The 16,482-nt window shown below is 36.2% G+C and overlaps 1 long non-coding RNA gene across 1 annotated transcript; it reads left to right on the top strand.

Annotated features, from left to right (window-relative positions):
• Positions 1-5,801: 5,801 nt before the first annotated feature.
• LOC128608926 (uncharacterized) lies at positions 5,802-7,131 on the top strand. The gene is made up of 3 exons (XR_008386142.1): positions 5,802-5,880; positions 6,096-6,161; positions 6,303-7,131. It is a non-coding gene; the product is annotated as an uncharacterized LOC128608926 (long non-coding RNA).
• Positions 7,132-16,482: the final 9,351 nt, after the last annotated feature.

Raw genomic sequence — 16,482 nt, 5'->3', positions numbered from 1 at the left:
ACAAAATACGTCTTGTCCCTTTAGTACACAAGCGAAAACACAATACGTTTTTCACGCCATATTAGGCATAAATGACGTTGCACTATGGCGATTTCCAACACGTCAGAAATAGATAGCGTTGAATAAGCGTTGATCATGCCTCAGAGTGATGCATGATAACATGTCAAATAAGCTAGGCGTATAAAAGTGACATAAAAATGTGTGAAACTGGGGTTAATCACGCCTGAAGTTACACTTAAAAACATGCAAAATAGGCAATGTATTTAACCCTTCCTAACTGCCAGGGACTGTGTTCAGGGGCGCCGTTACGGGGGGGTACAGAGTGTGCCAGGCATATGGGCCCAGGACGCTAGGGGGCCCCAAATCACAATTTTGGATTATTTTATGAAAAAAAAAAAAGATTGTCATTTTTTTTCTTACATAGCCTACACGAACATGTTAACTAATAATATTTTAATAAAATAAAATTTTTGAATTATAGAAAGTAAGAAGTGAACATGAGCACGCTATCGTCACTTCAAAATACAACGCATGACTTTAACCGCACCAAAAAAAAAAAGAAAAAAAAAAGAATATGATGGACGGAAAGAAGCACCTGTCAGGAGCACAAAAACGAAAACGTGTTAAAAAGGAGGAATGAAGGCGTTAAAAGGATGACAGTTTCTCTTACAAACTGGGTCCTTACAAATCAAAATAAACCAATTTTATTAGTTTTAGTGTATTTAGTGCATTTAGTGCGATTAGTGCATCTGGCACTCATATCAATAGAGCACGCAACTGCATGATCCACATTGTTTGATGAAATGTTAGAAAAATGGCCAAGCATGAAAACAAGACGTGTTCAAATTTAATTGTTTTACCTTTATGTCTGAAAAATTTAGGACAAGAAGCTCTTAACTTTGCTAGCTACTTAACTTTGCTTCTTTTTTTTTTTTTAATGTACACTGACACACTTAAATGAAAGTATATTTAATTTTTGCATCAACTTAATTTATTAAATAATATATTTATTTAGCCAATAAAGTGTAATTTCTTGTCATGTAATCTGTAATGTATAATGTCATTTTTAAATAATACTTAAAGGTATGCTTGTTTATATCATTAGTTTATTATTAATAATAATGTAGTTTGTTTTTAATATAGTTATGTTTAAAGGTATACTTAAACATTTAAACTTAACTTACTGTGCTTAGCTGATTAAAATATACTTATTTTAATAATCATCAGTCGATTAAAATAACTTATTAATAACTGAACTGATTACTTGGCTGATTACAATTAACTAAGTGTATTTATAAATATGTTGAGTGTACAAAATGTTTTGCATGTATGTTCTGCAGTTTAAATGGTACTTAAAGATAACTGAAAGATAAACAAAGAATAAATAATGTGTGATTGAAAAATATCACTTTGGACGGGTTATTTTCAGTGAGTTATTAGTAATATCAGTATAAGTATAATCAGTATAGCATCTGCATCATTTCATAGGGTCATCATCCAGTAGGTGAAGAAAGACATTCACTGAAGCATACTTTGTAAGTTGTATTAAAGCATATTTAAAATGAATTTCTTTAAAATGTTCTTTTTAAATAACATGTTACACGGTAGTCAAGTATATTTTTTGTTTAAGTATGCTTCAGTATGTGAAGAAATATATTTATTCAACTGTATTTCAGTACAGCATACTAAAGCATAATTTAAAAGATTTTTTTAAATATACTTTTAAAATAATACACTTTGAAATGATGATAAAGTATACTTTTATTTAAGCATGTTTTAATATATGCAGAAATACACTTATTAAAATGTACTTCCTTACAATATGATAAAGTGGCATTTAAAATGTATTACTTTAAAGTATACTGTTTATATAATACATTTAATTAGAAATGGCAATGGATTACTTTAAAATATACTTTTTGAAAATTATAGAAAACTGTCTTTAGTTTGTATTGTAATAGAGTATATGAAAAGAAAAATGTACTTTTACTATTCTTTACAATGTTCAAATATACTATTAAAGCACTTAAGTATGCTTCCTTTTCACAGGCTTAAAAGCGTGGCAGAACTGTAATTTAATTCATTAATGTTGCTTGCCCACACCAGAGGGAGCCAGTATGACAATAGAAAGCAATAAAAACTTTAATGAGTTCTAGAGAAGAATGGACAGAAATGTGTTCCACTCTCTTGTAAATCTGTGATTACTTGGCTCACTAGTCTGCCTCACACTGAGAAAGGGACCTTTCTGGACATGGACAAGTTTATCAGGTTAATCTGGTTGTGGCTCTACCCTCCCTTGGCTCCCATCGGTAGAATGTGTGTGGTGTACTACAGTACTACAGTGGTGCCTACACAGTGTACTACAGTGTAGGCAGCATTTTTCTTTTTCTCCAGTAATGGCAAGTTTGAATGGAAATGTGGCTAGGCATACTGCAGGGCCGGAGTGGGACTCATTTTCAGCCCTGGAGTTTCATGCCTTAGACCGGCCCACTTTAGTTCACAACTGACTATATTAAAATAATGTAATTAAAACCTCAGTATATAAGTCTGCAATAGTGCACTGTTCTCTACAGCCTTGTAATTCATTGTATTTTTCAAAAATATCATAATCTCCAATTCAGTGCAAATACAGTAGCCTAAGTGTTGCTTCACAGTGAAGATTTATTTAACAACAGTATTCTTTACAACAACACAATATTTAACAGTATCAGAATCTATTTTCTGTAAAAAATAAAATAAAATAAAAAAATAAAATAGTGTTAATAAATATCTAAACCTTGAAATGAAAAAATATCAAATAAATACAAATGTAAAATAAAAAAAATAAAATAATAAAGAATAAGATAAAATTGCACTTTCTAATGACACCATTATCTCTTTTTCCTTTGCATAAGTTAAGGAAACGGCTGCTTTACAACTTCAACCCAAATATGAGAACATTAGTTAGAGGGTAAATATCCAACACTATTCTTTAAAACATCACAATGTTCTTTTCTGCAATAGCTGAATATGTATTCTGTGCAAAATTGTTCACAGATATCCAATCCTTAAACACAAATAAAGAATAAAACAAGTATTGCACCGTTCTCTGCAAGAATTCTTTTAACAGTATAACTTTCTAATGACGGCTTCATACCTTTTTCCTCTGCAAAAGTGTAGCTTCAAGGAAACATGGCCAACCCTAAAACATTAATAAATGCCTGAGCAATGCACTGGTTTCTGCAACTTTGTTTATCACAGTGTCATTGTCCAAAGACATGAAAATTTCTTTCTCAGTGCACATGAGCAATTTCTTTCTCAGTGCACATGTAGAACTTCAAGGTTCTTCTGGGTTGAAGTGCTCCTGAGTCTGTTTTTTTATGAATTTCACTGTTGAGAAGCTGCTCTCACAGGCTACTTGTGTGATGGACAATGTTAATAGCAACTTGTAGGCAAGTCCATTCACATAGTAGGCATCAGTTAGAAGATTGTACTGAGAGAGGATGAGATGAACACAAATGACACAGTTTTTACAGGAGGAACAAGTTTTGCTCTCTAGTTCGACATCCTGCTGTTCCATGGAAGGATACTCATCACTTCCTTGTGGCATTTCACTAGCTGTCCTGACAATGTAACCCTCCAGAGAGGACATCTTTAGTCTGTCCCACTGAGATGCAAGGCACATAATGTGCCAACTGTAGCTCTGTTGTCAAACTTAAGCAAACATCTTCCAGAGCTGAGCTGGGGAGTCCATTTTCCCACACATGAGCAAAGTTTCTAGGATCAAGTCAAGTCAGTTTTATTAAGGTAGTGCTGAATCATCTGGTATCATTCATTATCTCAGGGCATTTTTTATTGAGCAGGTGTAGCCTACACCATACTCTTCATCAATATTAATTCTTCTATTCTTATATTCGATCAATGAGAAATAGAGGCTGCTGCTGCTGAAGAGCTACAAGAGAAAGTTTGATACATAAACATGAATGGTGGTTTGCAGACAACGTTGTTTTGCACGGCTGCTAGCATCTTGCTGTCATGTATCAGCAAACTCTGGACTCCAGTTCCCATCAGCCACTGCACTGCACTGCACATGTCACATGACCACCTGCACCTGATTCACGTTTCTGTTAATGAGCACTCTTGTATATATAGCCATTGGCTGCACTGTTTCGCCGTCTTAGACGGCTGTGTTCAGTGCCTTAGTGCCTTAGTGCCTTAGTGCCTTAGTGCCTTAGTGCCTTAGTGCCTTAGTGCCTTAGTGCCTTAGTGCCTTAGTGCCTTAGTGCCTTAGTGCCTTAGTGCCTTAGTGCCTTAGTGCCTTAGTGCCTTAGTGCCTTAGTGCCTTAGTGCCTTAGTGCCTTAGTGCGATTGCTTCCGAACCCATCCTTGATTCGTGACAGAACGAAAGACCTTCTATTGGAAGCAGCAGTTCGCCAGGATGGACGACTGGGGCGTCAGGATGCCACCTATGTTAGTGGAGTACTTCACCACGCTACGCCAAGAGGCGGAGAATTACCAAGCTGCGCTACGAAAGCAGCAGGTCGCCAAGAATTACCTGGCCTTCAACTCACCTCCCATGTTCACAAGGGGCCACGCCACGCCAATAGGAGGAGGAGTCCGGGTACAAAGGGGAGTCTGTGGACGGGGCTAAAACCATCTCCCACCCCCCTCCCCTATTATGGATTTAGGTCAGCAAGAAGAGTCAGCGGAGAACGAAAGTCCGCCTCCCTGCTCGTCTGAGGATGCCGCTCAATGTATGTATGTTTAACCCATTAGTAAGCCAATTTTACCAAACCTGGCAGCTGGTTTTACACTAAATCATGATGAGTGTAGTGATGAGCAAGCTAGCGCGCTAACAAACTGTCTTACAGATTAATGTTATCTACCTGGCCAACTTGGCTCATTTACACCATCATAGTGAGTTTAAAGGTGGTTTGCTTGTTGAACTTGGTTAAGGGTTTTAATAACTATATAACAGTATAATATTTATATAGATTTGGGTGATGGACATGAGGTTTTGGAGTTTAATCATGTCACTTGTACTCTCCCTACACCAAAGTATCATCTGTGTCCCACTCTGTACTAACATTAGCTACACTGCTAACAAACCTGGCAACTTAGCTTGGTAGCTAATATTAAGATACAATTGTCTTGAGTAGACATTAAAATGAGTAGCTGGTAAAACATTCTCCTTTCTTATTAATGCTTAAACACGAATTATACAACTTAACAGTTAGCTGAATGCTGGTTCACTTAAACATGGCTACCCATTTTAAGGTCTCAACACAATACAATGTTTATCCTAATGTTACTAACTAATAAACCTGACTATTGGTTTTAAATGTATGATAGAAAATATTGGTAGAAAATATTTGTTGTAAACTAAGTTGTAATTCTGAGTCACATAAAAGTAATTTATTGCAGAGCCTGAGGATGTGCTGGAAGGCTCATTTGATGTGCCCTCTGTCCTCGAGGTATGTATCAGTTAGAAAGAAATAATTTAACTAAATTTGTAACCTTTAGGCTGCTTCTCTCTCTCTGTGTGTGTGTGTGTGTGTGTGTGTGTGTGTGTTAAGGTCGTTAAGCCAAATCTGCAGCTGCTGCCCACCGATCACCAAGAACCTTCAGTTGTTCTGGTAACCAATAGTTTCATTTACTTACTAAAGCAATCACAAACTTTAGAAAAGTTCTATTGTTAGTATAAAACTGCTATGATAAGCACTTATGATCTTATGAGCTGAGCAGTTTAGTTCCTCTCTTAGACTCCTTCCAGTCTGGGGTATTAGTTTTGTTTCTCTATTTCTAGTCAGTGGACATCAGGAGAGACTTCCTTGGAATGATAAGGGGTCCAGAGAGTCGGCTCTTCTGGTGTGAACCCACAGACAAAGCCTGAATCATGAGGTAATCAGTCTTTATTACTCTGATGAAGAGACTTGACATTAATGATTCTTAGATGAACACTTCTATGAAATGCAGTTGTAGCGTTTCAGCTAATTATTTGCAGGGATTCTCTTATTATACCAACACTGAGGACTGTTTACAAGTACACAGTTAAGGGATTATTTGTTGTGGCCTCAAATGTTTTACTTGGTGTAACTAATTGTGATTGTGTATAGGTCGTTAAGCCAAACTTGCAGCTGCTGCCCACTGAACCTCACCATGACCCTTCATCTGTCGTTCTGGTAACCAAACCTTTCATTTATTTACTAAAGCCAATTACAAAATTTTCCAAAGTTCTGCTGTGTAGAAAGTGACAGTTAGATGTGTTAGTATGAAACTGCTATGATATGAAGCACTTATGATCTGTGGTCTATTTTACACAGCCTCTCAGTGCCGGTGAGATGAGCAGCACCTGTTGTAATGGTCAGTTCCTCTCTGCAGACTCCTTCAGCTTCCAGTCTGGGGTATTCTACAGTGCTGTAGCTGAGATACACACATTCTTTTCTTTACAAGCTGTTTTTATTTTTTCCATTTCTAGTCAGTGAACATTAGGAGGTACTTCCTTGGTATGATGTAGGGTCTAGAGAGTTGGCTCTGCTGGTTTAAAACCACTAAGACATGCTGGTTGAACCATGAGGTAATCAGTCTTTATTACGCTGATGAAGAGAACTGACATTAATGATTATTAGTGGAGTATTTATGTGAAATAAATGTTGAGTTTCCACTAATTGTCATCTGCATGAATTCCCTTATACCAAAACTGAGGACTGTTTCTCTGGCATACAGGTAAGAGATTTGTTGTAGTGTCACAAAACCTTTGTTAATTGAAGTGACTAACTTTTGTTCACTTTAAATTGTTCTCTTAAGTCTGTATCTGGGGGAGTTACAGAAATCATTTCCTGTAACAGCATGGAGACTGTCACCGTGCCACTTGAGGACTATGTGGTAAATTTATTACAATGTCATGTGTATATGTAGATTTTTGGAATTTGTTCTGTTCATCTGTCTGCAGTGTCAATATTTGTCTGTCTCTTTTAAATAACAGCAACCCTTGAAAAAGGTGACCTGCACTTGCCTGTATTCTTCTCCAAATGAATTTATCATGTAACATGTACATTACATCAAGAATACAGTAAGTCTCTTAAAATAAAGAGGATTTTATGTATAATTTTCATGACCTTGTCAAGGCCACTGTATTAAACGGTCCAAGAGAACACATACCTTATAGTTTTTTGTTGGTTTTCACCCTTTTTTCAACTTTATTGTTTCACCTAGAAATGTTTTTGGGTAAAAAAAAAAAAGAAAAACAAAAAATTTCCAATACCCAGTGTGCACAGCCTTTTATAATTGGGAATGTGTCAGTGTTCAGAATCAATTAATTACATTCAAACTCATGTTAAATACTAATTATTATACACCTGCCATCAATTAAAGTGACTGATTACCCCTAAATAAAGTACAGCTGTTCCTAAAGGATTTTCCTGACACCTTCTTGGTAACATCCAACTGGAAAAGCCATGGGCTTATGTGGTTACATAGCAGGTACGGGATCTCATTGTTGAAAAATATCAATCAGGAGAGGGTTAGAAAACAATTTCCAAGGCATTGGATCTAACATGGAACACTGTAAAGACAATAATCAACAAGTGGAGAAAATGTCATGACAGTGACACTACTAAGAACAGGATGTCCCTCTAAAATTTATGAGGAGATCAGGAGAAAACTGGTCAGGGAGGCTGCGAAAGAGGCCTACAGCACCATTAAAAGAATTGCAGCAGTTTCTGGCAAGTACTGGTTGCTCTCTACATGTGACAACAATCTCCCGAATTCTTTATCACTGGGATTTGGGGTAGGGTGGCAAGACAGAAACCTTTTATAACCAAAAAGTACATAAAAATACATCCAATCTCCCAAAAGCATGTGGAATAATGTGTTATGATATCTGATAAGAACAAAATTTAACTTTTTAGCCATAATACCAAAAGATATGTTTGGCAAACCCCCCCCCCCCCAAAAAAAAAGCACAACACCGAAAGAACACCATTCCAGTAGTTATCTCATACACTTTCTGTCAAACTGTCAAAGTTGTTTGATAATTTGTGACCCCTCTGTTTATCATGGCTGTCTGTTCTGTATAATAAACATGTAGACAACATAAGAATTTAAACCTCTCCGTCAAACTAAGCATTACAAGCACTTACTTTGCACGGGGTCATTCGACCTGACTCGTGGAGCTGCACCACCTGAGTTCGATCCTTGGTGATTAAAATAGAGACCTATTTAACCATTGCATCAGACCCATGATTCATTTATAAATAAATAAATGTTCTTAATAATACGTAATAATAAAACCCACACTTACCACACTGTTAAGATAGACAGACTCCTCTTTGAAGTATTCCTCAAAATAAAATAAAACTTTAGCAGTGAACTAAAAAGAAAAAACAACGATTTGTTTATATTACAGCGCACAAACGCTGGTACACAGCCTCTATCTTAGAAACTTCTGCGTGACTGACTCCATTTTTAAACATAGCGTGTACGTATTGGTGGGGGATCGTAAAGCCATTAACCATGCATACTCTAAACTCATTAACATAAACAAGGGCATTAGCAAACCCTGCACCCCCTTACCCAGGAAACATATGGTTGCCAGAATGTTTACGTAGAGATCTATCGGCTGAGAAATTTAGTATCATTGTATCTCCAATATTGGAGATGCACCGATACTAAATTTCTCAGCCGATACCGATACCAATAGTTCTGCCTTTTATGCCTTCTTATAAATTAATAATGATTAAAAGAATTCTGAAAGAAATGCAAATAAAAACTTTATTCTCTCCATTTCAACAAGTTCTTCCACAGTAACACATTACTCACATTAACATGAACAAATTAACTAAATTCTAAAGATTAAAGTAAGATTTCTTAACTTAATGAATGTTATTAATTCATATTAACATTGACTGAAACACACACACAAAGTGGGGGAAATAATTATTGAACGTGTAAACATTTTTTCAGTAAATATATTTCCAATGAGGCTATTCACATGATATTTTCACCAGACATCAGTATTAACTCAAGAAATCCGGAAATATAAAGAATTCACAACATTAAAAGTCCGTAAATAAAATTATGTGTAATAAAGCGGAATGACACAAGAAAAAAGTATTGAACACGATATATATAGGGCTGCAACAACTAATCGATAATTAATATAACTGACAACGAATTTCATTATGGATTAGTTGGGTCTGTGACATCACTGTGGATAACCCCCATCAGTGACGTCCCTTCACACTGGTGAATAAAACACATCTGAAAAACAGTGGAGGTCACAGAGTGAGCTGCTGCAGGAAAAGTGCACAATCCAGGTCGTCAAAAACATGAGACTGATTTATATTAAGCGCTTCAAACAAACTCGTAATTGTATTAACGTGGCTTATCATGTCCAGATGCTGCGATAGATGCGTGTGCTGTTTAATGTGTTCCAGACAGTTTTCTTCAGCGCAGAAATGCCATTTTACATTTATATCATTAACGGTAAATCTAAGAAATTCACGCCAGTATTTCCATTTTAAATAAAGGCTCGTCCTGACAGCGAGCGAGTTTCCATTACACTTCACTGAATGAGCGCGAGTCCACGCATGTGCGTCAATCAAACAGCACGCAATAGAAAGGAAGCGCAATAACTCTGACTAAAAAATTCATTTTGATCAAATATGTTGTTTGATGCTATATTTAGAAACAAAAGTAACTGTGTTTTTATGAGAGTGGTAACTGTAATGGGGTTATAACATGCCACTGTATATAAATGTAAGAAGTGTCATACATTTACAGAATAAAGTAACAACAGTTACTGTGTTCAAATGAGTGAATGTGTGTGTTAGTGCAGAACATTCAGCCTCTTACCAGTTACTTTGTGCAAAAATCCTTTGCAGAGTGTATAGCATAACACACATACAGTAGATACATTTAATACCTTTTTCATAGCCTTCAATTTGCACAATGTTTGAAGGACAACATTGGGCAGGATGTGAAATAACATTAAAATAAAAACTGGACTTTTAAATGGTCTGCACTTATATAGTGCTTTTTCCAAAGCGCATTACACTGGTTCTCATTCACCCATTCACACACGCTCACGGTAGCAGAGCTGCCATGCAAGGCACTAACTTGCCATCGCGAGCAACTTGGGGTTCAGTGTCTTGCCCAAGGACACTTTGGTGTATGGAGTCATGTAGGGAATCAAACCGCCAACCCTATGATTAGTAGACAGCCCGCTCTACCACCTGAGCCACAGCCGCCTCCTTTTAATCCAAGTAATCGAAGAAATAATTGACAGATTTATCGATCATCATATATCTATCTATATATATATATCTATCTATATCTATCTATATATATATATCTATCTATATCTATCTATATATATATATATATATATATATATATATATATATATATATATATATATATATATATATATATATATATATCTCTCTCTCTCTCTCTCTCTCTCTCTCTCTCTCTCTCTACCTATATATATATATATATATATATATATATATATATATATATATATATATATATATATATATATATATATATATATATATATATATATATATATATATGTGTGTGTGTGTGTGTGTGTGTGTGTGTGTGTGTGTGTGTGTGTGTGTGTGTTGAAACATTAAATAGTGTTATAGCCTAATTGATAATGATCTATAACGCCTTCTATCTATAATCTACTTAAGAATTGTCATTATTTTCGATTGTCTAATGGCAGGAGAAAAGGTAGCTAATAAATTAGCAAGATTTGAAAGTCATATTCCAGTCATACTAAAATACCAAACGGATGTACAGAGAAACAAATAGTTTAAGTCACTTTTAATCCAGTTAAATAAAAGGATTAACTCCATAAAGTAGTATGTGCTTGTGCTCTTGGTGAAGCCATTTCTTCTCGTCTTCCTGTTCAGATGAAATGTACAATATAATTGGTGTTCAAGCCGGCCAATCAGAATCTAGCCGCTCATCTCTGATGAAAGGCTGAATATCCTGCCACTGTCGTTGTGGGCAGGGATCCTGTCGAAGCTCAGCACTCACGGGACGGACGAAAGGAGAGAGAGGCAGTATGAGCCTCCACGCACGAGGCAAAGTAAACACTGAGCTGTCATAGTTGTTAGATAAATGTGTCTATCAATCAAAATACCACACACGACATGGTTATGTGGCCACGATAATAATTCTAGAATTCAACGGTCCGGAGTTCGTTATTCAGTTATACCACACCTCAAGACATTTTTTTCTGTTTTTTGTCCATACTGTACAACGCTCTCTCTCTCTTCTCTGTGTGTGTGTGTGTGTGTTTGTGAGAGTGAGAGATAGAGAGAGTATACAATGTTTAATTCCACGTTTTCTAAATTCTCTGTATACAGACTGAAACAGATGTTTTGTTTGACTTAATATATATGCATATACAGTCCAGTCTGAGAGTATTGGAACAGCAAGGCCAATTCTATTGTTTTCAATATATATCGAATCCATTTGGGTGCCATGTTCTAAGTTGTTTAACACATCATAGAGGAAATAAACGCTGAAATTCTGATCTGTCATCTCATCTTTTGATGGCCTTGCTGTTGTCATGGAAAACAATCTTTCCAGCCAAAAAAATTCAGAGACAGAGGGTTGGTAGATGTCAAAAATTAAATAAATTTTATTGACACAATAAAGTGAGATAGTCTGAAGAAAGTCTAAATTATGCAAACACACACAGCCCTTTTTATACGTTTCTCCACAGCGTACTCATCTTAGGCGGGGTTTTGCATTTCCTCATTAAAAACAGACCAATCTTCTTCGCCACAATTAATTATTCATGTCTATATGTTATCTTAAATTTGTGGAGCATTTGCAGTTAGTTGTTTTCTTGAAATGGTTTTATGAGGACAAGGTTTCTTTATTTAAAAAAAAAAGAAAAAAAAAAAGAAAAAAAAAAGGTTTCACTCAGTCAGAGTCTTTGGATTTTTTCCTTTTTTTTTCTCCCTGACCTCGACAAACACTCCATTTTTAGGCTTCAATGAGTTTCTGTCTGCTTCTACCTGCTGTCCTAGCTCAAAACTACCTCCCCTTCTAAGGCCTTATCCTAACTCGTTAATTAGTATCTGGCCTCCAATTATTTGGTTCTGTGGAGGAAGATACCGGCTGGTACAGAAAAAACAATTATTGGACAGTAAGACGCAGAATTCATCTAACTCAATACACACTTAGGATATAACTTAATAAAACATTGTTCTGTGGATTTAGATATTGCTTCTAAATATTGATTACACGTATAGATTATGCTTGTTAACTAATATTGATTATTAGATTATGATTAAGTAATAATTCTAAATGTTGGTTATACATATTGAATACACTTCATTAAAATATCCAAATGGTAGTTACACATATTGGTCACACTTCATAAACATTTTCTATACTGTTCCAATAGTTTTTTTGTGGAGTCTTGTTTTAAAAATTATTTTATTTTCTAAATATTATAAATATTCAGTTACATTTTGTTAAATGTTGAAAGAACCTGATTGTTGTTTTTTCATGAAAGATTCCTTTTTTAAAGTAAGTCTCTATTTGTTCAGTGGTGTATTGTGCACAAATGTTATATTTATTTATTAAACATTTTATAGACAACCATGGTGTCGTGTCTATGTTGTGTGAGGGAAATTATTAATTTTTAGTTTGTAATAGTTTTGTTCTTGTTCTGTTCATTCTCATCAGAGGATAACGCCTAAGAAGGCCATGTCATGTCACTTAGATTAGTACAGAATGTTTCTCTGCATGCAGAGACACAAACATGTTTCTGTTCAAGGTTCGTCTGCACATCTTCTAAGAAACAAAGCCTGTTTGAACTGCCTCAAACAACTTCTTATCGGTACACAGAAGTGTTATGCTCTGTGTTTCATATATATATATATATATATATATATATATATATATATATATATATATATATATATATATATATATATATATATATATAATGTATATATAGTAGTGGTTCAGCACAAGCACTTCAGAGCGCTCTCATTATTCTATCCTGCTTCTTCTATCCTGTATTAACCATCTTTCTGTAATAAACCTTTTTACCTCAGAGGATGAGTCTGCAAGTTTTGTCAAATTTCCATGAAAGCTGTGAAGTGGGATTAATTAGTGATTTATAATAATAATAATAATAATAATATGATAAGGATGTCTAAAAACAGGTTCAAAAATGAACTCTAATGGGTCATTAATTCACTTTTAAAAGAGGGTTCTATTTAGAACCTTTTCCAAAATGTAAAAAAATTAACCTTTTGAGGTTCCTGGAGAAGAACCTCAACACAACTACCCTAGGCACACAAGTGGTTCTAAAATGGTTAAAAAAGAATAAACTTAATGTTCTGGAAGGGCTAAATCAAAGTCCTGACCTTAATCCATAATTTAGTAAGAACAAAACCAACACCACAACTGTGACACTGAAATTATGGTATTAAAAGAAGCCTCTCATGTCATTTAATGCATTAGATTACAGAAGAGCATACAGTAGCATAAGGCAAGGCAAATGTAACTATCTTAAAAAAAGATTTGCTAAAGAATAATAATGTGACCTGTCTCATCACACTTACTACTCCACCCCATCACAGACACGACCCAGAATCTGCTGCTGTAAATGAATTTCAGAAAAAATACAAGTTAATTCTGATTAAAAAAGTTTCAGTGTTTAAATGGTGCTCCATTTAAACACTGAAACTTTTTTTTATCAGAATTAAACCAGGGAAACCAAACCCTCCTGAATGAGATCTACACAGAGCTCTACATCACAGATGGACATAGTAGAGATGACAGAAAATGAAGTGAGACAGATTGAGGCAGCATCTAGGAGAACTACGACAGAGGACAAATGCAATGACATCTTTCATCTCTTATCTGAAGAACACAAAAACATCAGAACTGTGCTGACAAAGGGAGTCGCTGGCAATGGAAAAACAGTCTCTGTGCAGAAGTTCATTCTGGACTGAGCTGAAGGGAAACCAAATCAGGACATCTGCTTCATGATTCCACTTACTTTTAGAGAGCTGAATTTGATAACGGACCAAAAACTGAGTCTGATGGAGCACCTTCAGGTCTCTTTTAAGGAAATAATTTAAAAAAACAGCTTGAAAAAGGTTATAATTATCTTTGATGGCTTGGATGAGTGCCTTTTCTCTCTAGATTTCCAGAGTGTGTGATGTAACTGAATCAGCATCAGTGTATGTACTGCTGATAAACCTGATCAAAGGGAATCTGCTTCCCTCTGCTCTCATCTGGATCACCTCCTGACCAGCAGCAGCTGATCAAATCCCCTCTGAGTGTGTCGATCGAGTCACAGAGGTACGAGAGTTCAATGACTCACTGAAGGAGGAGTACTTCAGGAAGAGGATCAGTGATCAGTCTGGCCAATAACATCGTCACACAATTGAAGTCATTGTGAAGCCTCTACATCATGTGCCACATCCTAGTCTTCTGCTGGATCTCAGCCACTGTTCTACAGAGAATGTCGGGTGAAGCAGACAGTGGAGAGATCCCCAAGACTCTGACTCAAATGTACACACACTTCCTCATCATTCAGACAAACATCATAAGAGAAAAGTACTCAAAGAACCTGGAGAGTGATAAAGAATTGATAAAGGGGAGAGATCTAATGACTGGTTAAAGGCTGATTGAACTGATTGATCCTCACAGGTGTTCTGGAACAAGAAAACCCTGAGTCAGCAATGTTTAGGTTAATCAATCTAGTGTTCAGGGTTTATGTGATGGTACGTTAACCTTGCTTTCTGGAAAACCCCCTGATGATTGGTTATGTATAATAACAGTTGTTGAGTGAAGCTCGTTTAGAGATGAAGTTGAAGGTTGCAGGGAAACGAATCAACAAGTGGAGTCTGTCTGTCTGTCTGTCTGTCTCTCTCTCTCTCTCACACACACACACACACATTAATAGTTAGTAGCAGTTAGATTTCTTGGTGAGTAAAGACCACAATAGCTTAACAATGTTAAGTTTATGTTAAACGTGCCTTATGTACCTCACACACCATCTGTTAGCTTGATGATAGTACTGTACAGTTAGATTCAGGACTCCAGAACATTTATACAGTTGCGGTCGGAATTTTACATACACTCATCATGGCAATATTGGGCTTTCAATCATTTCTTTGAACATTTCTTTTTCTGGGGCAGAATGATTATACAACATACATCTTTAATAAAATACACTAAAAATAAAAAAACAAAAAACAAGAATTTGATTTAGAAGTTTTAATTAATTTGGGTTTTTCTGTAATCAACACAGGACCAAAATTATACATACAGGGTAAAAAAAATATACATACAAACACTTAGATTATTAATTCAGTGGTGCTGAAAGTTTAAAGGACCAAAATGTCCTTTAATTTGCCAAGACCAAGGCCTTTTAATTTCCTGTTAGTGATCATGATTGACAACAGCTGGCAGGTTCTCTGAGCCAACATAACAAGGGTTTGTTTGACAGCACTCATTGGATTGACCAACACACAGTACTATGGGAAAGTCCAAGGAGCACAGTGCAGAACTGAAAAAGTGGATGGTGGATTTACTCAAGTCAGGAATGTCTCTTGGAGCCATTTCTAAACAATTGCAGATTCCAAGATCATCAGTTCAAACAACTGTACGTAAGTACAAGATATTGGGAAAAGTGTAGCCACTTTGCCAAGGTCTGGAAGAAAACCCAAACTGTCCTCCTCAGCTGAGAGGAAATTGGTTTGGCTGGTCAGGAAAAACACAGGAACCACCAAGGCACAGGCCTGCCATGAACTGGAAGCTGCTGGAACATCAGCGTCACTGTCTACAGTCAAGTGAGTTTTACATCGCAATGGACTGAAAGGCTGCCTTCCAAGAAAGAAGCCCCTACTCCAAAATCCACACCTTCAAGCCCATCTAAAGTTTGTGGCTGACCATATGGACAAAGAAAAAGGCTTTTGTAGTAAAGTTTTATGGTCAGATGAGACAAAGATTGAGTTGTTAAACTACAATGACCAGAGGTATGTTTGGAGGAGTAAAGAACACTGTACCAACTGTTAAGCATGGTGGTGGTACCATTATGCTCTGGGGCTGTTTTGCTGCCTGTGGAACTGGTGCATTGCACAAAGTGGATGGAATAATGAAGAGGACTACATTAAAATTACTCAGCATAATCTCCAACCATCAGCCAGACAGCTGAAACATGGACACAATTGGGTGTTCCAGCAGGATAATGACCCCAAACACACATGTGGAATGGATAAAGCAGGCTAACATTAAGCTTTTGGAATGGCCTTCTCAAAGTCCTGATCTCAACCCTATCGAAAATTTGTGGACTGTGCTTAAAAGTTGAGTCGGGGCCATGAAACTAACAAATGTCATCGAACTTTACCAATTCTGCCAAGAAGAGTAGTCAAATATGCAACCAGAATTCTGCCAGAAGCTGGTGGATGGCTACCAAAAGCATCTGGTTCAGGTGAAACTTGTGTG

This window comes from Ictalurus furcatus, chromosome 1, assembly GCF_023375685.1.
Source record: "Ictalurus furcatus strain D&B chromosome 1, Billie_1.0, whole genome shotgun sequence".
In the NCBI taxonomy this organism is placed as follows: domain Eukaryota; kingdom Metazoa; phylum Chordata; class Actinopteri; order Siluriformes; family Ictaluridae; genus Ictalurus; species Ictalurus furcatus.
Note: the sequence above shows the minus strand (reverse complement) of the source record. Positions and strands in the feature narration are given on the sequence as shown.